Raw genomic sequence first — 26,876 nt, forward strand, 5'->3', positions numbered from 1 at the left:
CAAATTGTCATGCTGAGTCCCAAGCCATTTTTATTTGAAGGTCTTCCACTGGAGAAATATTAGCTTTGACAGGATTTCCCTTTCTATCTCATTATACTCAGAGCTAGCCTGCAGAGATATAGTTTCATCCCCCTCCTTCTCATTCTCTCCTACAGGGAAGGAAGAAAGAAAGAGATCAGAATGGAGACCCCCCCCCTCTGAAAATCAGTTCTGTGAAACTGGCCTCCCTGCTGCTAACAGGCAGTGCTGGCAGCAAAAAAAGCCATGTTACTTTCTCTCTCTCTCTCACACACACACACTCACTCCATTTCTCAAATCCCTTTCAATGATAGACATCTATCACTCAAGGAAGAACACTGAATTGTTCAGCTTGCCCAGCTGTTTCCCAATTACAAATTCCTGAACATGTCAAGCTTTAGTAATAATTTCCCGGTGTGGCTCTGAGAAGCCATGACATGCCTGTTGGTGTCTATTATCCCATATTATCCTTGTAAAATTTCTGAGAGTCATCATTCTAATGTGATTACATCAAAGCACCTTTTATTCGTGGATAGTTTTTTTTTTTCAAAGTCTAAAATACCCCATTTAGGATGTATAAACTAGATATTGGCACTGAATGCATTTTGGCATGGTTTGGTGGATCAGGCCCACAGGTGCCTGGATTCCATGCACCACCTCTTCCTCTTGCAAGTGCTCACTCAGAGGACAGGCAGGCAGGGAAGCTTGAGATGCTGATTCTGACAGGGCACCCATGGAAGGAGGTGGGGCACGGAATGCGGGGCATCCGTGAAACACCTGTGGGCCTGAACTACTGAACTGCGTCAAACCGCCAAAACACAGTAAGTGTCCAGCCTTCATCTAAACTTATCTTTTGCACACCATGCAAAAAACCTATGTGTAAAACTTCTGGAGTCTACGGAGAACTCATAGAATTAAAGGACTCTCAGAAAAGTAGCGAATGTACACACTTCTTGAAAAGGTAATTTCTGTGAAATTACACAAAGTGGAAACAAATTCAGTACTAAAATTCTTCTCTGTGAATTTCAAAATTCATCTACAAGACATTCGCCACATATATCTTATCTATATTAGAAATTTTGTATTTAATTTAAATATTAAGGTTCTTTCCTTTTCTGTTTTGACCACAACCGTCACACTTTTTCCAAGTAGCTCCTCCCAGAACTGAACTGAAACTTTCAGACATCTTCCAGAATTCCCCAGGCAGAATTCTAGGAGTGGCAATCCAAAAAAACTTATACACAAACATACACACCTATAGTTTTGAGGGAGGCCTAAGAATGTCACCAGAAGTGGACATGTCTCTTCTTTTTGGTCTTCCCCTCTTCCAGATAATGATGATGATGATGAAGAAGAGATGGGGATGCAAGATGCACACGGGCTGTCAGTGACATGGCAGCGGGATAGCAAGTGCTGGTGTCACTCCAGAAACAAGAGCACTCTGTGCAAGCTGATGAGAGGAGTAGCATCTGTGACATACTTGTCTTGAAGCTGTCATTTGCTAGATGTGGAACAAAGCAGAAGCACTGATAACTTTTAAAATCACATAGTGCTTGATAGATGACATTCACTCAATAAAGCCAAAAGACCTAACATGCTCAGTTTTCAAGTGCTGAAGTAAAATTTCATGTTCAAAGTGCAAAATTCATTTTGTGATCCAACCTGAAATGGAAAATTTAGAAGTACAGTAAAAGTTAAATACTTCTGAATAGTTTAGGTCTAGAGAACATTATGTCCCCAAAATTGGTTTATTATCTAGTTGAACTGTGATGACAGGCACAGTGAGATGCTGCTTTCAGTTTTTAATGTCAGACTCCCTCAAGGATTCATTAGAATTATGCAATAGCATTACTTGTGAGGTTTCTGATTGTCATGACATTCTTCTGAGAAAGGTATTGAAGAGGTTCCGTACATCATTTCACAAAGGCATGAACGATGCAGCACCGGATGATGAGAAATTATGCTAAGATGTTAAGGGTTTCATGGCAAAACCCTTGAAGCTTTCAGTGTTTATTCCATGCGATAGGTAAGGCTTTGTTTATAGTTTTTATTATTATGCTGTACTCAAGGACATGCTCACTTTCTGAGCAGGAAAAAAGGGAAACAGTTGATGAATTGGGTTGGAGCCTCTGCTGTGATTGTAATCAAACTGAAGCAGTTGAAGGGAAGGTTGTGAAAGTAGCTTCAAGCCATCTTTATAGCTCACTGATTCTGGAGTCAGCCAAGGGCTACTTTGGTCCCACATGACAACTAAAGTAGCCCCAAGGCTTTTCTGAATGACATCTTTCTCTGGATGCATACTGGGCTTGGCATTGCAGCACTTGCAATAGAAGATGGCTGGAAAAACTCTTGCTAGGATAAATTTTCCTCAAGAAATAACTTTCATATGAAAGATGGCAGGGGACAGAATATACTCTTTGGGGCTATATAGCTCCAAATAGCTAAAACACAACCAAGGACTGTCATAGACCTATGGTAACTCATCACTGTCTACAAAAGAAATTGAGGGCGAAAGAAGGTGAAGAATGTGGCACATGCCACAGAAGATGAAGCATAGTGGATAGGGGAATTGATTACAGGAGAGAGGAGAGATGATGACAGCTGGTCCTCTACATCATTGCACTCCTTCAATAATGGGAAGTGGGCAGCCTGGGATTCCTTTAGAGATAGAAGATTGTTTCTTAGGCATAGTGCTTCATTTGATACTCATATTAACTTTTCCCCATCTCTTGAGATCTGTTGCTAGAAGAAATGCCCCATACCATGAGAGAATTTGTACATTTGTGAGAGAAATAACATGTGATACAACATGTAACATAATATCACAAAACCATTAAAATGGTTACAGTTGGAAAAATACACACAAGCACACTTCAGTCAATGATGGAAAAGTGCACTTTAGGTAGTTCCTGCAATTAGGTACAAATAATGAATTACTGTAATGAGTGACTTTTTTTGATTTTTGTGGGGGGGCATTAGCAAATGTACAGGTATTCAAATAGCATCAGGGTGGGATTTTTTTAAAACAAGTAACATGTTCTATTTAGTTTTCAAGCATATTGAGTGGAGTTTTCAAAGTCTGTGACATTCTCTTATCAATTTCAAAGAAGAATCTTCAAAACAAATTGCCAGAAGTTTAACAAGTATCATAATGAGCAATGGAAGAAGTTAGTTTTAAAATCTTAGACTGAAATCCTGTTGCACAGTTCTGTGTGTACAGTAGGGAGGATGTCAACAGCAGTGGCAAAGCACCTCTGGTCAAAGGCAAATTTACATTGATTAAAAGTTATTTCAGGGGACAGGCAACTTGTACACAGTGTGATACATGCACCCTGAAATGACCAAAAAGAAAAAGAGGCTTTCATCAGTGGTAAACAGATGATATTTTCCCTGTTGCACACATGGAGCTGCACAAGAAGATTTCATGCTGATAGAATGAATTACTCTTTTAAAATGGATTAGACAATGAATTACTTACGAAAAATAACTTGTCAAGTTCTGCATCAGATTAAATTAGTTGATATAGGAAATGCTTTTTTTTAAAAAGGAGTATTTTGGAATGGGTAAATAGTAATGAAAGAAATCTATAAAAATGAAGTCTAGTTAAGAATGTGTAACTGATAAGTTAGCAACAAGAATGTAAGAAGAGTCTCACTGGATCCGAAAAATAATCCACCTAGGATTCCAGAGGGGGATCCATTAAGGAATCACTCTGTCTGGGGAAGAGTATTACCAGCATTTTGTCATCCCTTTCTAATCCTTTTGTGTTTTTCCCATGCTGCTATTTCTACCCTTCTCAAAAAATGAATCCTTTTTTGAGAATGACAGAAGAATAATGCAGTCTCCACAGGCAGAGGTGCCCTAGTGCTTCACTTCAGTCCTTCAGATACATTGTTTTGACATGGACAGTGACCTATTGAGCAAAATAACTCATAATGGTCCAGCATGTGTTCATTGAAACTTTTGCAGTGGGAGCCATTTTTCATCACCTTTCCCCCCCCCCCCATTTTTTCCCAAGCACTTATACGGCATTCTGATGGTTTGAAACAGAATCAAAGCAAGATACTGCTTACTTTGTTGCTATATCAGGACATAACGTACCCCCCATTCACTGCCATTTGTCAGTGTTGACAGCATCATCTTAATTTATTTGATGTTTTAAAAATTAGCACCCTGACACTAAGAATGCTATTTGTAAAAATAATAATAACAAGACAATTGCTTGTCAATACCATCGTGCTAAAATGGCACTGAATGGAAAGGGTTTTATAAAATGAATGTAAAATACAGTTAGAGCAGTATCCCAATAATGCATAATACTTGCTTGCTGGCTAGTGAATTCTGACTCATTGTGACCCTTCTTAGGGTTTCTATATACTGTATAGATTTTTTAGAAGTGGGATACCATTTGCTTCTGGGGGCACTCTGAGACCATGCAGCTTGTCCAAGTCTCTTCCCCTTGGATACATTGCAAGAAATTGAACTCCTGACTAGAGATGGGGACAAATATAAAAACGGATCGCTTTTTCCGACAAATATAGCCAATTCATTAAATATTCATTGATCTGTATTTGTGGGTTCTAGAAACCCCCACAAATATGAAGGGATGAATATTTACCCATTTTTATTCATCCTTTGTATTAAAAAACAACAACAACACAACATTCTGCCTACCGGCTGTCGATCACCTGATCAGTGGCAGAAAGGCAGCCACCACCCCACATAGCCACCCAATACCACAGCCTACTCCCAGCCCTTCCTTTCCCTACTTCAGGCCCCACCCCACCCCGACCGACACCCTCTTACCTTAATCACTGCTGCCGAGGTCTTCTGGCTTTGGAACCATGCATGTAAAAAGGGAGTCTGGCTGCCTTAGCCTGCCTTAAGGGAATCCAGGCTGCCTTTTGCAAAGATAGCAGCTGCAGCTTCCCTACCCTAAATGAAGCCACAGCTGCCATCTTTGCAAAGGGCAGCCAGTCTCTCTTTTTACATGCCGTGGCTGCGAAAGCCTGATGGAGACCTTGGCAACAGCTATTAAGGTAAGGGGGTGCCAGTGGGAGTGGAGTAGGGGCTAAGGTAGGGAAAGGAAGAGGGTGTGGGGGTAGGCTGTTGGGATGGCTGCCTGTGTGGGATGGCAGCTGCCCATCGGCTTCCGATCAGTTGATCAGCAGCCGGTAGGCAGAATGGGCTTCTGTGCCATGTGGTAAACTGTCCTGGGGAGACCCAATTTGTGGGTGAGTAACTTGGATATCTGATAGTCAGTCTTCACCAATGTTGGAAGGCGTGTTGGGAAAAGACATAGGAAGCTGTGATGTGATTCTGAAGTCTCTAAGTACCTGGGGGGAGATTTCCTGAGGGGTCCTTTTTCTGACGATATAACTTGGGAGTCCGTGATCCAATGTTCACCAATCTTTCAGGAGCTGTACAAAAGGGTCTGAAAAAGCTCCTTTGGAAATTGGGTGTCTCTAGGTGGTTGGGGTCCAGTGTTATAGCAACTTAAAATGCAAATGAATCAACAGATTGATTTGTTGATTCATCAAAGAATATTTGTGTATTCGTAGTCGTTGATCCGCTAACCTCGATGAATAACGGATGAAAATGAATTGCCATTTTTTTCTTTGTCCCCATCTCTACTCCTGAGCACTGCAATGACACTGATTCCACAGCCAAATTTTCCAACTCACTAATCTATCCAGGCAGATTAAATTGGTGTTTCAGGGTTACTTAAAATCAGTTAAAACAGCTGTTTTATGCCTTTTACTATTATGAAATTCTCACAGCTGAAAAAATGCAGAGGGCATTTTTACCAGTCAGGAAACATTTTTATTAAGTTCATAAAAGTATCTTCTGAATAATAAAAATGTCCCCTGCAAAGAGATGCATGCTGAGCTAGGGTAGGTTCAGCTGCCTGGTAAATCAAGATTACATCCCCTAAAAAAGACAGAAGTGATTATGGTGTATGAAACCGTGGAATGCACATGGGGAAAATGTACAGTGTTTCCCAAGAGTGTTGAAAATCAGTTACAATTCTGTTTTTAACTTACAACAAAATAGCAGTATATCGAGATGAAGCCTTATTCAGCAAAATCATTGTTCAACATCACTCAGAAATGTTGTCATGTGCTGTCAAGTTGCCTCCGAACTCTGGCAGTCCTATGAATGAGTTGCTTTAAAAATGTCCAGCCGCTAACAGCCTTGCTTACTTCTTGAAAACTGAAGGCCAAGATTTGGGTCAACTCAGACCTGTACTTCTGGAAAAAAAAGCTCACAAGCAAAAGTCTTTCTCCATCATCTGAAAATTAGAAATATGGATTTGCCACAATTTATTTCTATTAAGCAAATGATAGAAAAGGGCACAAGAGTCCCTTTTCATCCTTCAGTATGATTTGTGTCACTGATGAATCACCAGCAGATAAAATGATGAAATGGTAGAGATTGTGTTGTTTTCCAGCAAATGATCTGAGCTCCAGGTATGCAGAGACAAATTCCTCCCATTGATTGTGTTATTGTACACATCAAATTAGAAAGCACTGTATTTTGAAGTCTGGTTTAATCTGCCATGTTATTTAGTTCACAAGTCTGTGTGGCTCATTTGCCATCCAGCTGCAAGATGAGAAGGATGCAATTTCTGTGTAACCAGAAACTTCTTAGACCTTGTACAGAGCAATGAAACACCTCAACAGTAAAGCAAAGAGGCTTCTGTAAGAAGAGCAAAGCAAATGAATAGAATAGTCTTCAGATAGTTTAGTAACCACATTTTCTGCAGTTAGAAATATTTTACACTTGCCATCAAACATCCCTTCTATCTCTTTTTTCTCTAAAAAAACAAATGCAATATCCTTCTTCCCTTTTCTCTTATTTTCAGAAAAATCCTAAGTCTACAGGAAGTTTGTTTGGTAATAGTTTCCCAAAACTAACAGATATCTTTGTATATTCAGCAAAAAGAGTCTGTAATTATAACAAAATGAAAGAGCAGAAGAACACAAATGCTCATTCGGGTAGGCACAAGGTTATGAGGGGTTAGTCCCTTAAAAGCTGACTTTGAATCAATGTATATCCAGTTGTGTTTGTAATACTGAATGGGGATTGCCAAGTCTTGTTTTCCCAACACGTTCATCATCATTAATAGCCACATGACAGGTGCAACATGACTATTTCCATGCTCTGCCTATTAAATTTGGGAAATACAAATTGGTCCAAAAGTGAGTGGTTCCAAAATAATTACAAAATGTCTGTATTTCAGCAGTTTCATGAGATCACTGCTAAGGCAACAGCTTGATATGTGGGGAATATGACTTGACTGGTGAAAAATTAATTGCAAAGTAAGGGGATAAGTGATATTTTTACTACTGACTTGGATAAGAGAACATTATAATGTGTTCTGCAATAGGCAGGCATGTTGCCAAGCAAAAGTTAAGCTGCCATTTTGTAGTTTAAGATAAACAAAGAGAGGAAGTGATTCTATCACATACATGGTTAGATGGAATCAAACTGGGATAACCCTCGGTTCTACCTACTGGCAAGCTGACTGGGTGGAAAGTATCGGCTGGAAAGTGTTTATTCATAGATGCTAAATTGGCAGAGGCAGTCAGGAATAAACATTGAAGAAAGCAGGTGTTTTGCCCCAGGTCTCTGTCCATCTGCTTCAGAGATGGGCAATATGAAGCCCTTAGAAACATTTTTGCAGCTCCCAAGACATTTTTGTTTTACACACACAGAGAGAGAGAGAGAGAGAGAGAGAGGAAGGAAGGAAGCAAGGAAGGAAGTGTTGAAAAGCCTGGAGTTTGCCAAGAATTAAGGGTTGTTGTGTTTTTTTTTTCTGTACTGAGTACTTTGGGGATCCTCTAAGCCACCTCTTCCAAACAATTAAAAAATGAAGTAAAATAAGAAGTGATCATCTGGGTGCTTTCTAATTTTTTTCTTCCTTTTTAAATTTTAAATGACACCATCCCAATTGCCATTTCTGAGCCAGCTGTCCCTGGATGGAAGTAGAACACAAGTATTCATAGTTTATGGAGGCTAATGAATTAGATTAAATGATAACTAACAAGTGGGAATGAGCCTCTAGTTATGAATAATTACAACTCTTCAATTATGTGGTGGTGGAATTACTAACAACATTTCCCCCTTAGCTAACTGGAGTCCATCAGTGAAATCTTGACAAAATTGGCAGCAGTTCCAGGATTCATCACACATTGTTTGATGACTAAAGATGTATTGGGAATAAACTTTTACTGGCTACGAAAAACATACTGAAATGTTTGCACTGGCAGCTAAAGCATCCTCAGAGTATGCAATTGAGCAAGATATATATTCATAATATTTACCAACAACAACACATAAATGTTGTTTCTTTCATAGAAAATGTACTGCTACCACCGTCATTGCTGACATGATCACAAAATGCCTCACTTAGTCATATATAATATTCTTTATTTGGAGAAATGTTTCATTTTGTATGCATTTTGAAGTCCTCATTATAAGTGCCTTGTTTTAGAATTTAGAATGCAGTGATATGTCAGAGCAATGCATGCTATTCTGATGCATACTTGCCAATATTTCCCTGTTTAGTTGCGTGTTTTTGCTTAGGGACATGTGCCAGCTTTGGCTGAATGGCAAGTTTCAAACTGAATAGGTCTGATTTGGGCTGATTTGTGTAAGGTCAGATTAAAGCAGAATGGCCAGATTCATTTCCAGGATGAGCAAACAGATTTACAAACTGATTCTGATTCAGGGCAAAGATCAAATCAGATGGAGCATAAATTTCTTCATGTTAAACAAAGCAAACTCAGATGTGCCTACTATGGATGGTTCTAATGCCAGCAAGTCTGAAGTTCAGCAGTTCTCCCCCTTTAGGATCTATCATGTGTCCCAATTTCACACATTTTTGATCAAAAAAGTCAAAAACCTTTTAGCGATTTTAATTTTACAGGGAAAGTTACTGGGATGTGATTTGGGGCACAAATCAAACTTAATTGGGAACAAACTACTCGAAAAAAGGAGGGATACTTTTGAAAGCCCTGAACTGGCCTCTAACTATATAGAGGGGAATTCATGCAGAGCCCTACTTCCTGTTAAGAATTGTTCACCAATATTTCAAAATGGATACAAGTGAGATTGAGAAGTCTTTTAAATCCTGACATAATGAAATGCAACATGAAGGTGATATGGCATATTATCCTTTTGAGTCAGAAATATTAGCCACTTATTTTTTTTTTTACTGATTCAAATGTCTTGTTTAATTTTGGCAAGCCCAAATATTAGCATTAGCTTAATTGTTCACAAGAAACAAATATAAAAAACAAAATCCAGAGAAAATTGGACAACAATCTGTCAGATCTGCTTTGACCTGAATTGCTGCATTGAGTAGGGGGTTGGCCTCCATGGCCTTATGGGCCCTTATGGGACTCAATTATTCTATGACTCTATGACTGATAACTAAAGAAAATAGATTTTTAAATATTTGGGGGAAAACAGGTATGAAAAAGACATACATTGTCCTTTTGGGATACAGACACTGAATTCCTCTATGACATGCAGAAAGAAGGTTATTATTGTAAGTTAACAATATGTGCAATTCTCTGAGAAATTTCAGCAGCTTTATAAAACCTTCATTTTTTTCTATTTAATTTCTGGCGCATGTCCTTTGTATATATCAGCAGTTTGATTTCAATGATCTCAGATCTCAGGAAATGGGGGGAGGGTGTTCTATTGTTTGTCAAGTGAGAGAACCTTATGCAGGTATTTACCTCAATTCTTGGATGGGTGGGCCTAATTAGTTGATGGGGGGAGCATGCACACCGTCACTCCCACAATGATTCCATTCACCTGGAATGTCAGCTCTGCTGGTGCTTGTCGCTGAACGAAGCTCCTTTGCCCTCCCTTTGCAATAGGATGAGACACACTATTCTTGTAGTTACACGTGAGGAGGGGGAGCGTCCTTAAAAGGACGGGAAGGGGACACATGCTCAGCCTCTTTTGAGGCATGCATTCCCTGGCAGCAGCTGTGTTCAGCGCTACAGGGATTTTTTGCTGTGTAGCGAGGGAGCTGCGGGGGCGCATTGGCACTCCCCAAGGTTGAAGTGTCGTGTTGGGATCAGCTTTGATCCCCATCGGAGCCTGCTTATAGTAATTTTGTTTTGTTTTTGTTTTTTTAAAAAAGAAAAAGGCAGAAGGAATTGGAGAATAATCTATCTATCTATCTATCTATCTATCTATCTATCTATCTATCTATCTATCTATCTATCTATCTATCTATCTATCTATCTATCTATCTATCTATCTATCTATCTATCTATCTATCTATCTATCTATCTATCTATCTATCTATCTATCTATCTATCTATCTATCTATCTATCTATCTATCTATCTATCTATCTATCTACGTATCTATCTGCTTGCCTGCCTGCCTGCCTGCCTGCCTGCCTGTCTGTCTGTCTGTCTGTCTGTCTGTCTGTCTGTCTAGATAGATAGATAGATAGATAGATAGATAGATAGATAGATAGATAGATAGATAGATAGATAGATAGATAGATAGATAGATAGATAGATAGATAGATAGATAGATAGATAGATAGATAGATAGATAGATAGATCCATAAGCTTCAGGACTTAGATTATAGGCATTCTTCAGTCTTGAGAGTCTATGGTAACGTGCTCTGAATGGATGACTTGGAACAGCATCTGGTGTACATAGCTGAAAAGGCCAATTCGAGAGTGACAATCCCTTCCACACCAAAGACAAATCCAACCTGTCCCCTGTCCAGCTCCCTGATTTTGCTCATTTCGGGACTTCCTCTTTGCCTCAGCCTGCTGGACAAGTGCCTCTTCAAAATTTGAGAGGCCATGATGCACTGCCTGCCTCCAGGCTGAACGCTCAGATGTCAGGGTTTCCCAGCTGTTGAGGTCCATCCCATGTGCTGTCTTTATTTTAATATTTGGACCTGATATACAGGGCCTACATGGACTTCCCGGGTCATTCAAGGCTGACCTATGATCAAAATGTCCGCATGAGAGCTTCAATACATGCGAACATGCATTGGGATGAACCTCACCCAGGCTTATGGCTTCAAACCATGATGCCTGCCTGGCCACTGCAGGGTGAGAGGTTCAACAGTGGCCACCGTATCAGGAAGACAGGGCAGGCTAACAGTTCCCATTCTGGAGTAAGGCAGGTGGTTCAACCCCGCTTGGTCTCCTGGGACTTCAGTGCACGGGGTTCCTATTCCAGAAAACCATGCCGATACAGGCATGAGTGTGCCATCTGTGGTAGAGCCCACTCCAGTTCGAAATGTTTTAAAGGGAGGTCACCAAAGAATAGTTTGGTCCACAGTTATTCCTCAGCATGGTTGAAGAGCCGACTGCAATGTTAGTTACATAAACAGAGCACGTGGGAAAGTCAATAAGGAAGTTTGCAGATCAATGGTTAATGGCTTAGGATTGGTAATAGGACACCCACAGATCCTATTGGACTGACTGGAGGTTTATAGAGGTGATGGGGTTCATTTATCTGAGGCTGGTTTAGGGATTTTCTTGAGGGATCATTGTAGGGGACTGTGTGCCAAAATTTTTGACTGAATGGGGGGAATGGAGCATAGCAAACGTGCCCATTCCGTGGTGGGTAGTGCGGAAGGAAAGTAAATTGGTGAGTGCCCACGGAGTTCAGGCACTGCATAGCGGGTCTGAACTTTCGGCGTTGCAGATTGTGAGGTTACAGTGCTGGGAGGAAAGACCTGCTGGGGCCCTCCCTGGGCTGAGGGACAGCATGACAACAAGGGATGCAACTCACCCATACAGGCTGGGCCCGTGGTTTCTAAGCCATAAGTTATGGCATGTTGATTTAATATAGTGTGGCCCTATTTATACCCCTCACCTGTGTCTCACTTCATTATTCCAGAGTGGGAGGGCAAATCCCTTAGCCATTTGAAGTTTAAGTATGAAGATCCGAAAAATAGACTGTAAGTGGGGTTGTTGAGTACACTTACTGTGATCGCAGGTCTGATGTAAATTCTCCCACTACCTGAGGCAAAAAGCAAAGTGCTTTCCTCCCATTACGTTGTGACAATGACACTCCTTTCCTTTCCCATCCCCAGTGGGAAGAGGAGGATGAAGATAAGGAGCAGAGAAATGACAAAGGTGCCAAAAGGAAGATAAAAGAGACACACTGGATGTGATGGAAAAACTTATCTCCTTTCTCATCTCCATTCCAGAAGATGAGTTAAAAGGTAGCAGTGTCGGTCAACCATCTAACATCCAGGATGAGGATGAAAGCAAGGCACCAGCTTGCCAAGTAGTAGTAGGAAAATGCTGCCAGAGCAACCCTCACAACCGCCAAAGATGCTTTCTGGGAACAGCAGCAGCTAGAAACATTTGCTCATGTTTTGGCACAACTGATTTTCTCTGGAACTTCTCTCATAGGGTCTAGCTGTGAGGATCTGCCAGAATCATGCACTGAGCAAGCTGCCATTTTGGGCAGCTGTTTGAAGCAGTGGCAGCTCACCAAAGCTTCAGGAGTCCTGGTGGGATGGAATAGTGGCAGATTTGGCAACCCACATACCACCTCCTCCCCAATAAGCATGTTCAACCAGTATAATGATGGTTAGATGTTTAAAGTGTAAATGTCTAAACAAACCCTTAATTCCTGGCAACCTCCATACAAGGGAATTCGAGTGTGTGTGTGTGTGTGTGTGTGTGTGTGTGTGTGTGTGTGTGTGTGTGTGTGTGTGTGTGTGTGTGTGTGTGTGTGTGTGTGTGTGTGTGTGTGTGTGTGTGTGTGTGTGTGTGTGTGTGTGTGTGTGGCTTGACTCACATCCTGCATTCCCATCTCCACCACCCATGAGTTTAGGGAAATGTTTGCGTATGGCTGAAGTTGTTCCTTTGATTTCAGTGAACTACAGCTTGATTGCGTTTGTCTGAATTCATTCCAAGAATTAACTGTGCAAATATTCATTCTGTCCTTTTGGTTTCTCTATTCTGACCTAAAGCATTTTGCCACCTTCTCGTAAATGTGGTAGCAGGACAGTTTCCCATTGTCATGCTGTCATTGATACTGTATTTCTTCATCATGTAAAGTTAATCCAGATGACATCTATGAAGGTGTTTTGCCAAAATGTTGACACTTTTATGTAACTATGTTTTAATTTGTATCAGAATGCTCAAGAAAACTTGGTAAACTCAAAACTCCAGGGCCTTTACTGCAGCTATTCTTCAACAATAATTCATATTCTTCAGGACTTTCACCTCAAGCTTGGAATTTGAACAAGCTATAGATCTACCGTGCTAGCACAAATAGGCTTATGGTGGTGTATGAAATCATTTCAGTTATTTCCCTGCATGAGAACAAGAAAAGTATGTTTTCCCCCCTATATTAAAGCATTGTGAACTTTACTTCTATAGTGTGCAGTGCATGTGAAAAATTTCACATTTCATTGTTCATGGTATATTCTAATTTTGAGTAGTCTAATTTTAGTGAACATGTATTTACTCTGCTGTGGCATCGTTCAGATTTTGATACATGAAGTAACAAAGGAAACGTATTTCTCAGCAACATTTAAATACCATTTTTGAAACTATTCAAGATTAAAGTCTTTGCAAAGATTTGAACTGACTATGTGCTAAATGGGCCTAACTGCAGACATTCCCATTACTGGGAATTAATTATGTTGAATTAGATCTGATTTTTTTTTAAAAAAATCGTAAGTGATCACTATGCTATCTTTTATGTTACATTTGTTTCTTCTTTTTTTGGCAGAAAAATACAAGAAAGAAAATATAATTGTGATGCTGATGGGCCAAGGCTGTGACGGGACACCCAAGTCCAACTCCTAGGTGAACAAAAATATTCTACTTGACGGCCTTGGTCTAATTATTGGATGCCTTTGGCCCAGCTAAGACCACTAGTCTCTTAGCCTGATAAGTCTCATAAGGTAAAGGTAAAGGTTCCCCTTGACAATTTTTGTCCAGTTGTGTTCGACTCTAGGGGGCGGTGCTCATCCCCGTTTCCAAGCCACAGAGCCAGTGTTTTGTCCGAAGACAATCTTTCATGGTCACATGGCCAGTGCGACTTAGACACGGAACGCTGTTACCTTCTCACCGAGGTAGTCCCTATTGATCTACTTGCATGCTTTCGAACCGCTAGGTTGGCGGGAGCTGGGACAAGCAATGGGCGCTCACTCCATCGTGTGGATTTGATCTTACGACTGCTTGGTCTTGTGACCCTGCAACACAGGCTTCTGCAGTTTAGCCTGCAGCGCCACCATGTCCCTCATAAGAATGTTATGTAAATAAAATGGAGAGAACCTTATATACCATTTTGAACTCCTTGAACAGCAGAGGCAGTTATCTATGTAATAAATAGTGTAAGACAAGTAGAAAAGAAAAGGGACCTATTCTTGGGTGTAGAAAAATGAGCACTCTGTCAATATATCTAGATTAGGGAAACAAGTTAAACTACCTCTACGCCCTAAAGGCCTCTGGTGGCATGGTTCTTTCAGTTGTGTTTCCAGGAAGGAGCAAATAAATGTTCAGCATGACTATGGATGTGGATAGGTGAGCTCTCTTCTATACAGATCTGGGTTTTTTCATTTCTTTGTTCTTGAAAAATACTTCCAGAGATCTGCAAGTCAGAAGGGAACTCTGCCACAGACAATTTTCTGCTAAACTGTAACACCTAGCAAATATAAAATGGACAGTCTTCATTGGGAATGTTCAACTCAATTATGAGACAGAGCCAGGTCTGACTTCTTTCCCTAAGCACTAGGAAACCTTATCTCAGAGAGAAGGGAAGCTACATTTAATTAAACACACTGAAAGGTTTTCAGCCTGGCAGCTACATCTTTCCAAGTCCTCAGTTCTGAAAAATACTACCAAAGATTTTTTAAAAAAGAAAAAGGTAAATATTAGAAGAAAGAAAGAAAGAAAGAAAGAAAGAAAGAAAGAAAGAAAGAAAGAAAGAAAGAAAGAAAGAAAGAAAGAAAGAAAGAAAGAAATCAGTAGCAAGCTGTACTTTTGCCTCAGATGCAAATATTGCACTGAGATTCTTAACAAAAAGAGGAAGTCAAAACAAATACACAGAACAATACATGGTCCAATCAGACTGAGCTGGTTGTCTTCATGCAGGACATACTGTATATTTTTGGAGTCCCATAGAGGTGACTCTACAAATGGAAATCACTAGATGGGCAATACCGTAATCAGATTGATTATATTCTCTGCAGCCAAAGATGGAGAAGCTCTATACAGTCAGCAAAAACAAGACCTTGAGCTGATTGTGGCTCTGATCATCAGCTTCTCATAGCAAAATTCAAGCTTAAACTGAAGAGAGTAGGAAAAACCACTGGGCTGGTCAGGTATAATCTAAACCAAATCCCTTTTGAATATACAGTGCAAGTGAAGAACAGATTTAAGGAACTCAATTTGGTGGACAGAGTGCCGGAAGAACTATGGATGGAGGCTTGTTACATTGTATACGCGGCAGCAACAAAAACCATCCCAAAGAAAAGGAAATGGAAGAAAGCAAAGTGACTGTCCAAAAAGGCCTTACAAATAGTTACAGAAAATTGAATGCTGACTTCAAAAGAATAGCAAGGAGAGACAAGAGGGCCTTCTTAAATGAAGAGTTCAAAGATATAGAGGAAAATAATAGAAAGGGAAAAACCAGAGATCTGTTCAAGAAAATTGGAGATATTAAATGAACATTTTGTGCAAAGATGGACATGATAAAGGACAAAAATAGTAGGGACATAACAGAAGCAGAAGACATCAAGAAGAGGTGGCAAGAATACACAGAGGAATAGTACCATAAAGATCTGGCTGTTCTGGACAACGCAGATAGTGTAGTTGCTGACCTTGAGCCAGACATCCTGGAGAGCAAAGTCAAGTGGTCCTTAGAAAGAATGGCTAACAACAAGGCCAGTGGAAGTAATGGCATTCCAGTTGAACTATTTAAAATCTTAAAAGATGATGCTGTTAAGGTGCTACATTCAATATGCCAGCAAGTTTGGAAAACCCAACAGTGGCCAGAGGATTGGAAAAGATCAGTCTACATCCCAATCCCAAAGAAAGGCAGTGCCAAAGAATGCTCCAACTACCGTACAATTGCACTCATTTCACACGCTAGCAAGGTTATGTTCAAAATCCTCCAAGGTAGGCTTCAGCAGTATGTGGACCGAGAACTCCCAGAAGTACAAGCTGGATTCCGAAGAGGCAGAGGCACTCGAGACCAAATTGCTAACTTGCGCTGGATTATGGAGAAAGCCAGAGAGTTCCAGAAAAACATCCACTTCTGCTTCATTGACTATGCAAAAGCCTTTGACTGTGTGGACCACAACAAACTATGGCAAGTTCTTAAAGAAATGGGAGCGCCTGACCACCTAATCTATCTCCTGAGAAATCTCTATGTGGGACAGGAAGCAACTGTAAATGTATTCTCTTATTCCTTTCAGATCTTAATGACAATAAAGCAAAGTCAAGATGTTCGACTATATCTCATGTGGTGACTAAGGGATGGGACATTGGGGTTAGGATGAATGAAAAACAAACCCAATGTGGGCTGCTTACATTCATTTTCATCTTCTTCCATTATGTTCTGAAAATCAGCCTCAGAAATACTAATCATCCATTTGAATGAATGAGAGGAACATGAACCTTCTACGTTCATTCACGTCTCTTGCATTCATCACCACTGGAGGTGGCCAGAAACCAGAAAAAATAATGCATAAGGGTGGTTTGTGGGTTGTGGATTGTAGCTACCCACGAACCACCTCAGAACCCTGGAAAAAATGAACTAGTTTGTGATTCATTTTGGGGGGGGGGGGGTTGTGCCTGGTAGAGGGGAACCTAACGCACCACCTGCCCCTATCACCTCCCTATGTGCTCTTGCCATCTCCTCCTCTTCCATCTCCACTGCCACCATCTTTAGAGACAGCAGCGCAGCTTCCCTTCCAGGAACCAGCCTGCTGTCTCTACATAGGCAGGCATATGTGCAGAGAAAGTCAATCTGGCTCCCAGCAGAGAAACTGGGCTGCTGTCTCTGGAGATGGTAGTGGCGAAGGAGGAGGAGGAGGCAGCAGCACCATGTTTATCATTTAGTGGTGCACTTAAGATTGGAAGATGACAAAGGCTCCCTCCCCTGAAAGAAAATGAAGTAGAATAGAAATGAAAATGTCTGACATTCATATCTGTAGCAATCACAACAACACTGAGGGCAGCTCATGTGCCCCAGGCCAGTTGACAAGCCATGGCTTAGTACTATGCACCGTACTGTGAAAATAATACCAAAAAAATGATGAGATAGATAAACCCAACTTGACACTTGTGGTAGTATCAGAAGGTTCCATCCTTCTGCTGCATGTTTTCTTTGATGTTGAAAACATGCCCTGGAGGATTCTCCAGCCCTTGAGAGTGGATTTTTGCATACAGCCATCTAACACAAAGACGTTTCGGAAAGATAAATTTGATAGGTTTCACTATAAACAAGCTGTGCAAGTTTGCTCAGGAGTAATCTCTGTGATCCCAATGAGTGTTGATGGCTTTATACGAGCCGAGAGTGTTTCTTCTGCAGGATTCACATATTTCTATAAGAAGAAACCTTTTATGTGTAATTTAATGCCCACAGTTAAAATGTTTGGATTCTCTGAAATCTCCTACACTAAAGGAGGAATCGTAACACGCCTTTACTATGTGAAGATCAGTGAAGGGAAGCAGTCAGGAAAGAAAACATGCAAGACATTTATTTTTGTAATGCTGAAATAGTCCGACTCATGAGAGGCATCAGTTGCTGGATGAAGTCCAAAATCTTTGGAAGTAAGCAGACAAGCAGCATATTTATATTGACAGATAGAAAACGATATACCAAGCATTCTTTTAAAAAAGCAGAAAATAAATTAAGTGAGGTTTTGTCTGCGGAGTTAATGGATGGACACATGTCTTCCCCACATTTAGTTCCTCTCTCAAATGTATTCTATTGTGTATTCATGCTTGTGAAGTGAGATATAGCTAGGACTGCCAGCTAACATCCCAGACAATTGCTATTTTGCAGGCAAGGAGTCAAATTTCAAAACAAGTGCTGTTGAAGGAGGCAAAAATGTGTGTCTGGTGGCTCTAATGCCTAGGTGACCATATTCATCCCAATCCCTAGCTGTTGTCAGTGTTCAATATCTCAGCACAATGGTGGAAGTGTGGACACTGTGCACCTACATGTTTGGGGAGTCATTCTAGAAATCCATATTTACTGTATGTACCTGTATGTGAGCCCATCTGGTCCACCATCTCTGACATCACACGAGCCCACCCATTGTCTGTGATTCTCAGAAAATGGGAATCTGCTGAGATGACGAAGTCTTCTGATTAATGTATACAAAAGCATTTGTTGTAATATTAAAGTCATTGTCTTGTTAAATGCAGCTTTATTTGCACTCCACTCTGCAGTGTAAATATTCCATTCTTCAAAAGCTTTGGGAAGAATAGAATGGATCCACCATTTATGGCTTTTGAATATTGACTAGGAAGGTGTAGAAAACCCACACATACACTCAATCTTAATAATGTTGCCTAGATGCACAGTTCTGTGAGCAATGGGCATCATCCCAGAGCAGTTTGTACACAAAATGAAAGATCTCATAGCGATGCCATTGGGATTAGAAAACAAAAACATAAATGAAAGAAAAACACATATTTTCATAGTCTTTGAGTTGAAATATATATTTTCACAGACAACTGTGATCATAGTTTGACCCCAAAATGCTATTTTCATCTTGAGTATCATATTGTGAAGAAAGTTTGTGAAAGGAAACAGGAATTAAAATTATATTAATCACGGCTTTTAGGACTAACATCAATTTTAAAAATTAGTTTCGTGTAGGAGGTACGTGCTAATGAAAAGTTGCTAATTAGTTTTAAGATAATTGATAGGGAGAATTCAAAGTATGTATGCAACCAGTTCAGAATACGTCACTTGCACTTTACAAGTGATTTTAAATTGGAGTGTGTGGGGGAGGGGCACACATTATGCATTAGTAGAAAGCTAAGAAATTAATTTATCTATCTATTTATTTTATTTATTGATTTGATTTTTACCCCGCCCCTCTAGACAATGTCTACTCTAATTTATTCTAAAATAAATAGTTATTTAATATTTTATCTATGATCACAATGTTGCTGTATTATTAAATATTTTTGTCATAGCCAGGAGATGTGAGAAATAGACATGGGGATGAATTTTTAAAAAAGGATCATGATATTTGTCAGAAATTGCTGATTCATTAAATATTCATCCCTTCATATTTGTGGGCTCTAGAGACCCCATGGATATGAAGGGATGGATATTTCCCCATTTTTATTCATCCCCCATATGGCTTTCTATGGCTTTCCCATTCTGCCTACTGGCCTGCTGATCAGCTGATCGGTGAGCCAATAGGCAGCCACCCACCCCCACAGCCAGCCACCCCTACAGTCTATCCCATGCCCCCTTCTTCTCCCTACCTTAGCTGCTGCCTCTGCCCACCCTCTGCCACCGCACCCCTGCCAATGCACCCCCACTGTAATCACCGCCACCATCTCCAGCTGGCTTCTGCAGCTATGGCCTATTGAAAGGGACAGTGGCTGCCCTTTGCAAAGATGGCGGCTGTGGCTTCATTTAGGGTAGGGAAGCTCCAGCTGCCATCTTTACAAAGGGCAGCGAGGGGGCGGCGACGGGGGTGGGGGTCAGTTTTTTTAGTAACCCTGCACAAATCAATGAATAAATTCCTGCTTCATCAGTTCATGGGGGGGAGCTTCGTGCTTCATGAACATTGACAAATCATAAAGCAGGATGACTCGCCAAAATGGTGAGTCATCCCCACTTCTAATGAGAAACCTTAGGGCCTCCAGATCCAGTCAGCATAGTTGGATTGAAAGGTTCATAGGATGGCAGTCTACATATCTGAAAAGCCAATGGTCCAACAGACCTGTTTAAAGCCTTAAGAATGGGGAAAGGGTGGTCTGCAGAAAGAGAGTGAATATACTGTTGAGAGTTCATTCTTTAGAAAAGACAGATATACAGTTCATATTTTGTTCCTCCGTTTCCAGGAGATTCACCATTTTAAAAAAAAAGAAATATCAATGGGCAGTTAAGTTTTAACTATGTCATGTTGTTGCTTTCTGATTTCCTTTGTGCATCCTTGATTCTTATTTTTCCAAAATGTTCAGCCCCTTTGACATCATTTCATCAGATGTTTTGACCTTGAGTGGGAGCTTCCCAGATTACATGGCAAATACAGTGTATCCTTAAGTCATGTATTTTTTCCTCCATGCTGTTGAGCACCTGAAACAAGCTCTCCATTGTAAATATGCTTTGGAAGACGGTCATCCGGCATGATGGCATGGTCAGCCTACTTAAGTTGTTATGGTTTCTAGACTGGAAACATGCTTGTCATTTGTGTTTGCTCCAGGACTTTGCTATTTGCTATTGAGAATTCTCCAAAGATAGACAGGTGAAAGTGATTGCATGGCGATGATAGATGGTCCAAGTCTCTGCTCCATACAGTAGGGAGGATAAAACAACAGCTTTGCACATCTTCAGTTTTACAGACAGATTGATTACATATCAATTCCGCATAGATGATCAAAGTCTCATAAAGGCAATGCTAGCTTTAGAGATTTGTGAGGTCATTTTATTGTTGATGAGAACACACAGGAGACAAAGCTGTCAAGACACATGAACTTATCCCCTTCAAAAAGGAGATACAGTACCTTATGAACCATTTTCTCATACAGTAAGGTACATCCTGAGCAAGTTGGTACATCACCACCACAATACTGATCTTTAGGCCAAAATTGTTGCAGAAGGTGAAGAATAGATGAAGACTCATCTGTACATCCAGAAGTGCAGCTGCATTAACACAACAATCTTTGCAAATGAGACTTTAGTTAAAGACTCCAGATGCTGCACATTGAACAGGTTTCCATTGATGTTGTCGTTGAATGAGTTTTTCAATTTCCTTATCACTATGTATGTACACACACACACACACACACACACACACACATAGAGAGAGAGAAATACTCTCAGTGACACACACACACATGTATGTATGTATGTATTTATGTATTTATGTATGCGTGTGTGTGTGTGTGTGTGTGTGTGTGTGTGTGTGTGTGTGTGTGTGTGTGTGTGTGTAGTCAATGTAGTCGAATCAATAACCAATGTCAGGACCATGGGAGCATCCAGGTTACTTTGTTATAGTTTCAATGTCAAATTAATACATCTGTAAGGAGTGGATCATATTTTCTGCAAAACCTCAAGAGAAGCAAACCATTGCTATTACATTAAATGCCACGCTTTACAAGGACTCCATATCTGGTGACCTGTACAATTGGGTATTAAAATAGTCAGAGATGATCAGCTTGTCTGATTTTGCCACATTATCAAGGGTGAAGTAAATATCATCATAAAATTTGACTTTGATGTCATCCTTATGAGTCATAATTGGGGCATAAACACTGAGAAGCATAGCATATGTCTTTCCAGAAAGTGGGAGTCTAGAAATCATCAGACTGCCACTGAAGCTTTTTGGAAATGTGCTAACTTTGTTGACAATCTGATTTAGGGTAGCAAAGCTGACTCCACTTTCATGACAGGTTCCTTTGGGCCAACTGCTCCAGAAGAAAGTGCAGCCGGTGCCTGCTTTTTTTTTTTTCCGTTGCCATTCTTTTGAGATACAGTGGACCCTCGACTTACAGACGGCTCGACTTACAGACTTTTCGAGTTACAGACTTCTCTGGTTGCAAAATTTAGATTCGACTTGCAGCCGGAGAATCGACTTACAGACCAGAAAAAAACCAAAATGGAACAAAAATAGAATAAAAACTGCCAGTTATGGGATTAATCGGTTTTCAGTGCATTGTAGGTCAATGGAGATTCAACCTACAGACTTTTCGACTTGCAGCCACTGCTCCAATACGGATTAATTTTGTAAGTAGAGGGTCCACTGTATGTGTTTCACTAAGGTCCACAACGTTAAGACTATGGTGTCCAGGTTTTGGGGCCATAAGGTCCATTCTCATCTGAGGTCTGTTATTCTGAAAAAGAAGGAACATTCTATGTTCCAGTGATAACCGGGATAGACTTTCTTCTTCTTTTATTTTGTGAATTTCTACCACAGAATATAGGATACCTGCAAACCACAGCAGGTGGCCAGGGTATGGTGGAGCACACAAAGTTTATGGCACCTTTTCTAGCCCCTTCCTCAACATGGAGGTGAACAGTATGATCCTGAGAAGAGCTGCTCAGACACTCAGGGTACTGCTGAACTCCACTGCCCAATCAATCCAGTTGAGAGTGACCCTATACTATGAGCCATCTGTAGGCAAGTCTGCAACTACAGCTTCCAGTACAGTATATCCATACTTGCCTCTTTGCTACTTGTGTACTGCCAGAGGACTTTTAAAAAAACAAATAACAGATAGTAGTAGGGTAGTCAGATGGTGAAATGATGAAATAGTAAGATGATGGAAATGACTTGTGTCTGAATTTGTTTAAAGTGATGAAGAATCACACAGCCTCAGCCTCATTCTCTCCTCCCAGTGACCACCATAATGCAGTGGCAAGAGAACGTTGACACGACTGAAGATGGGGCTGAGGACCAGTGGTTGACCAGGATTTCCTCAGTGCTGTACCCAGCTCAGTGCTTACCAATATATCACAGGCTTTTGGATGACTTTCTTTGGATCCATAATGGACTATTCCACATTATTAACAGCACCAGTCTTTGCGTGCTGGGATGAGTATGTCACTGAAAGTCACTGAGGGCCAAACCCATTGTTTTACTGTCATCTGGTTTAGCTCATAGTGAAAGGAGAATCTGATCATCAAAGGTATACGCATGCACAGGCACTCCAAATAGTTTTAAAGAAGATAACTGTCTCAATCAAGGTATTCCCAGTTTTGTTTTCCAGCTGCAACTGGAATCAACACCCAAGGTTGTCTCTGTATGGCTTCAGAAAGTGCAGAAAGGAGATTCCTGCTTGATCTCTGAGGTAACTGGCCTCCAGGGCTATCTGAGGAATGGCCTCTCTGCGAGGCACAGAGCTACCCAGGTGTGGCTGCTTTGCCCGCCCGTTTGGAGAGGATGAGACATCATGAGACTTGGGCGCGTGGGTGGGACAGAAGCCTTGAAAGGCTGCCCAGCCCGGCATCACCCTCTTCATCTCTAGCAGTTGGCCCACCCACCCACCCTCTATAGTAAGAATGAGAGTAGCTGGTTGCTTCAGGGCTGGATGGGAATTTTTGACTTGTAGCTGAATTGGCCCTACGTGCAAGTGGCTTTTTGCCCATCCCATTCTTACTAATGAGGGCAGTGGTGGTAAGTTAATAAATTAAATAGGTCACAATGGCAGGTAGTGCAAAAGGAATAGGTTCAAGTGAGTTCAAAAGGGGGCAACCAAGCACCTGTACTCTCAGGTTGGAATTAGCAGAAGTTAGCTGAGGGGAGGGGAAGCAGGGTACTCTGGTTACATTACGCCCGGGGGCATGCTATATAGTAAGACAGCACACTTGCTTAATAGGAATTTACTAAAGCGAGGTCTAGATCGGAAAGTCTTGATAGACTCCAGGCACAGACCAGAATTTGCACTAAGTTAGGCTCCCTTGTGAAAGGGGAATTAAAGTTTAAAAGTTAATAAAATTGTAGCCCAGTTACCCCATATCATGTGTCTCATCTCTTTATTCCGGGCTGGGCGTGCAATGTTTGCTGCCTGGAGCACACAAAAAAGGCATTCCACACTCACTCATCCACCTCAAGGTGTATATTATCCAGAGCCAGCCACATTATTTTGGAATGCAAGGCAAAGCAGCACCAACCATATCTCCCTAACTGTTGAATAAAATTACAGCAATAAATAAGACTTCAATGTTTGCTTCTTTTTTTTTACCACATTGAAAGTTACTGCCTAAGGCAGCCCCCACTTTCTGCTGAATAGTAGAGGCAGCCCTATTCTTGTTTCCAGCTTTCCTGTCACTGGTATTGAACTAAAATCACATTGCTGGTTTGTTCATGACCAGAATCCTATTGGAATTTTTACTCTAGAATACATAAAAACAAGTAATTCATGGTAGCTAATTGCAGCTAATTGAAGAAGGTGCTGATTCCATACATGGTTGCTCGCTCAGTTGCAAAACAAATACTTAGCCATAATTTGTTACTACAATGTATGCAGTTTCATTTACTCTGGAGTAAAATCCCATTTGAATTCTGCCCATGATGGTCTAAACCAGTGGTTCTTAACCTTTGTTACTCGGATGCTTTTGAACTGCAACTCCCAGAAACCCCAGTCAGGACAGCTGGTGGTGAAGGCTTCTGGGAGTTGCAGTCCAAAACTCCTGAGTAACCCAAGGTTAAGAACCAGTGGTCTAAACCCAATTTCCAGTACCATCTTAAGTTCATCCACTGAATTGATAGGACTTGCATAATTTGACATGCCATGGTCTCAGAGACCACTTTTATTAAGGTTAAGAATTAACTGAACTATTTGAACTTTACCACAGTTTGATCCATTCATCTGTATATGATACAGTATTTCTTTCTAGTCTTGTAGATCAAAACAAATGTCGTTCTTATGGTTGTTGTGGGTTTTTCGGGCTCTTTGACTGTGTTCTGAAGGTTGTTCTTCCTGACGTTTCGCCAGTCTCTGTGGCCGGCATCTTCAGAGGACTGGAGTAGGAACTCTGTCCATGCTCTGTTGGTGTTTGTTGGATGGTATTTATAGCTTTGGAACAGCTTTTGTCTTTTTTCAGGAGATAGGGTGATCAGCATATTTTTTGTTGTGATAAGGGAGGGGGATGAAGAGATTATCTGTCACTGTGATTGATAAGTGACATTAGCTGGTCTTTTTTGTGTAAAGATCCCTGGCCCTTGTGGCTGGGTAGGGGTCGTTGACCTTTTGCAGGTTGTATTTTTCAGAATGGGTCGACAGGCCATGTTTAGTTTTAGGCCTTCTTCTTTCCTGATGAAGTTTTGTTTATTTTTACAGATTTCAATGGCTTCCCTGTGCAGTCTAACATACAGATTGCTGGTGTTGTCCAGTACTTTAGTATTTTGAAATAGAATTTCATGCCCAGCTTGTTTAAGGGCATGTTCAGCTACTGCAGATTTTTCCAGTTGTTTTAATCTGCAGTGTCTCTCATGTTCTTTGATTCTGGTGTGAATGTTGCGTTTTGTGCTTCCGATATTCAGTGGTGCCCCGCTTGATGACGATAATCCGTTCCAGGAAAATCACTGTTAAGCGAAATTGTCGTCAAGAAAATAAAACATTGGAATGCATTGAAAACCAGTCAATGCGTTCCAATGGGGAAATACCTCATTGTCCAGCGAAGATTGCCAATAGAGAACCGCCGATCAGCTGTTTTAAATCGCTGTCTTCTGAAGCAGGGGTCCAGAAAGCAGCCATTTTGCAAAGGGAGGGAAGCCATTTTGTGGAGGGAAGCCATTTTGCAGAACCAGAAAAATCATCATATAGCAAACAAACGGTTCGCGAAGCAGGCTCCTAATCAACATAATGCAGATTTCCCCCATTGGAACCACCATTTTGCAAGCGATTTTGATGTCATGCGGGGTAAGCGTCTAGTGGGGCACAACAGTATACCTATCCACAACTACAAGGTATCCGGTACACTCCTGCATTGGTGAGGGGGTCCCTTTTGTTCTTTGCTGATCGTAACATTTGTTGTATTTGTTTGGTGGGTCTCAATACTGTTTGTAGGTTGTGTTTTTTCAAAAGTTTCCCCATGCGGTCCGTGACCCCTTTGATGTATGGCAGAAATACTTTATTTGTGGGTGGCTGTTTTTCTTCTTCAATTTGGTGTTGTCTTCTTAGTTTGATAGTTCTTTTGATTTCATTCTTGGAATAGCCATTTGCCTGTAGGACCGATGATTGAGTTCGGTGCTGAGAAATTGAGCTCCACAGTTCCGATTTGCCCGGTCTACCAGTGTTTTGATTATGCCTCTTTTCTGTCGTGGGTGGTGGTTGGACTTTTTTGTAGGTACGGCCTGTGTGGGTGGGTTTTCTGTAGACCTTGTGTCCCACTAGGAGGTCAGTTTTGCGTATGACCATGACATCTAAGAACGGGAGTTGGCTCTCTATTTCTTTTTCCATGGTGAATTGTATATTTGGGTGGATGCTGTTGAGATGGTTCAGAAATTCTTCCAAATTTTCTTCACTGTGGCTACAAATTGCAAAGGTGTCATCCACATATCGGAACCAGACTGTGAACCCTATGAATGAGCAATTCCCAAAATCTACTGTTGTCAACTGCCTTGCTCAGCTCTGTAGCTTTTTTTAGGGAGTCAGCCCATCTCATATTTGGTTGTTGTGGGTTTTTCAGGCTCTTTGGCCGTGTTCTGAATGTTGTTCTTCCTAACATTTCACCAGTCTCTGTGGCTGGCATCTTCAGAGGACAGCACTCATATTTTCTCTTCTACTGCCTTCCACCTTTCCCAGCATTAGTGTCTTTTCTAAAGAATTCTGCCTTCTCATGATGTGCTCAAAGTAGGACAGCCTCAGCTTCAATATTTTTGCCTCCAGAGATACTTCAGGTTTGAATTGATTTAGGACTGACTTGTTCATCTTTCTAGCAGTCTAGGGCATCCACACAACTCTCTTCCAGCATCACATTTCAAATGAATCAACAAGAAACTTTAAAGGCAAAAGGGGTTATGATTAAAAGCAAACATAAAAAGAGAGAAAAGGCAGAGGGAAAGCAATTAGAATACATCTCAAGGTTAAGAGGCTAACATTAGAAACACGAATTGTAGGCACTCTACTTTTTCTTCAAATGTAATACTGTAGGTTTTCCACTTTGACTCCAAATATTTGCAGGAAGTGA

At 40.9% G+C, this 26,876-nt stretch overlaps 1 long non-coding RNA gene across 2 annotated transcripts in view; it reads left to right on the plus strand.

Moving 5' to 3' along the window:
- LOC144588538 (uncharacterized) overlaps positions 1–19,480 on the plus strand; it is a 132,263-nt gene extending 112,783 nt beyond the window's left edge. The window contains exons 1-2 of one of the 2 annotated variants that reach the window (XR_013544145.1): positions 12,116–12,243; positions 13,770–19,480. This is a non-coding gene — a long non-coding RNA (uncharacterized LOC144588538). Of the gene's footprint in view, positions 1–12,115; positions 12,244–13,769 lie in introns of those variants that run through there. The other variant, XR_013544144.1, reaches the window with a different exon arrangement.
- Positions 19,481–26,876: the final 7,396 nt, after the last annotated feature.

The sequence above is a fragment of the Pogona vitticeps genome, chromosome 4, assembly GCF_051106095.1.
Source record: "Pogona vitticeps strain Pit_001003342236 chromosome 4, PviZW2.1, whole genome shotgun sequence".
Lineage (NCBI taxonomy): Eukaryota > Metazoa > Chordata > Lepidosauria > Squamata > Agamidae > Pogona > Pogona vitticeps.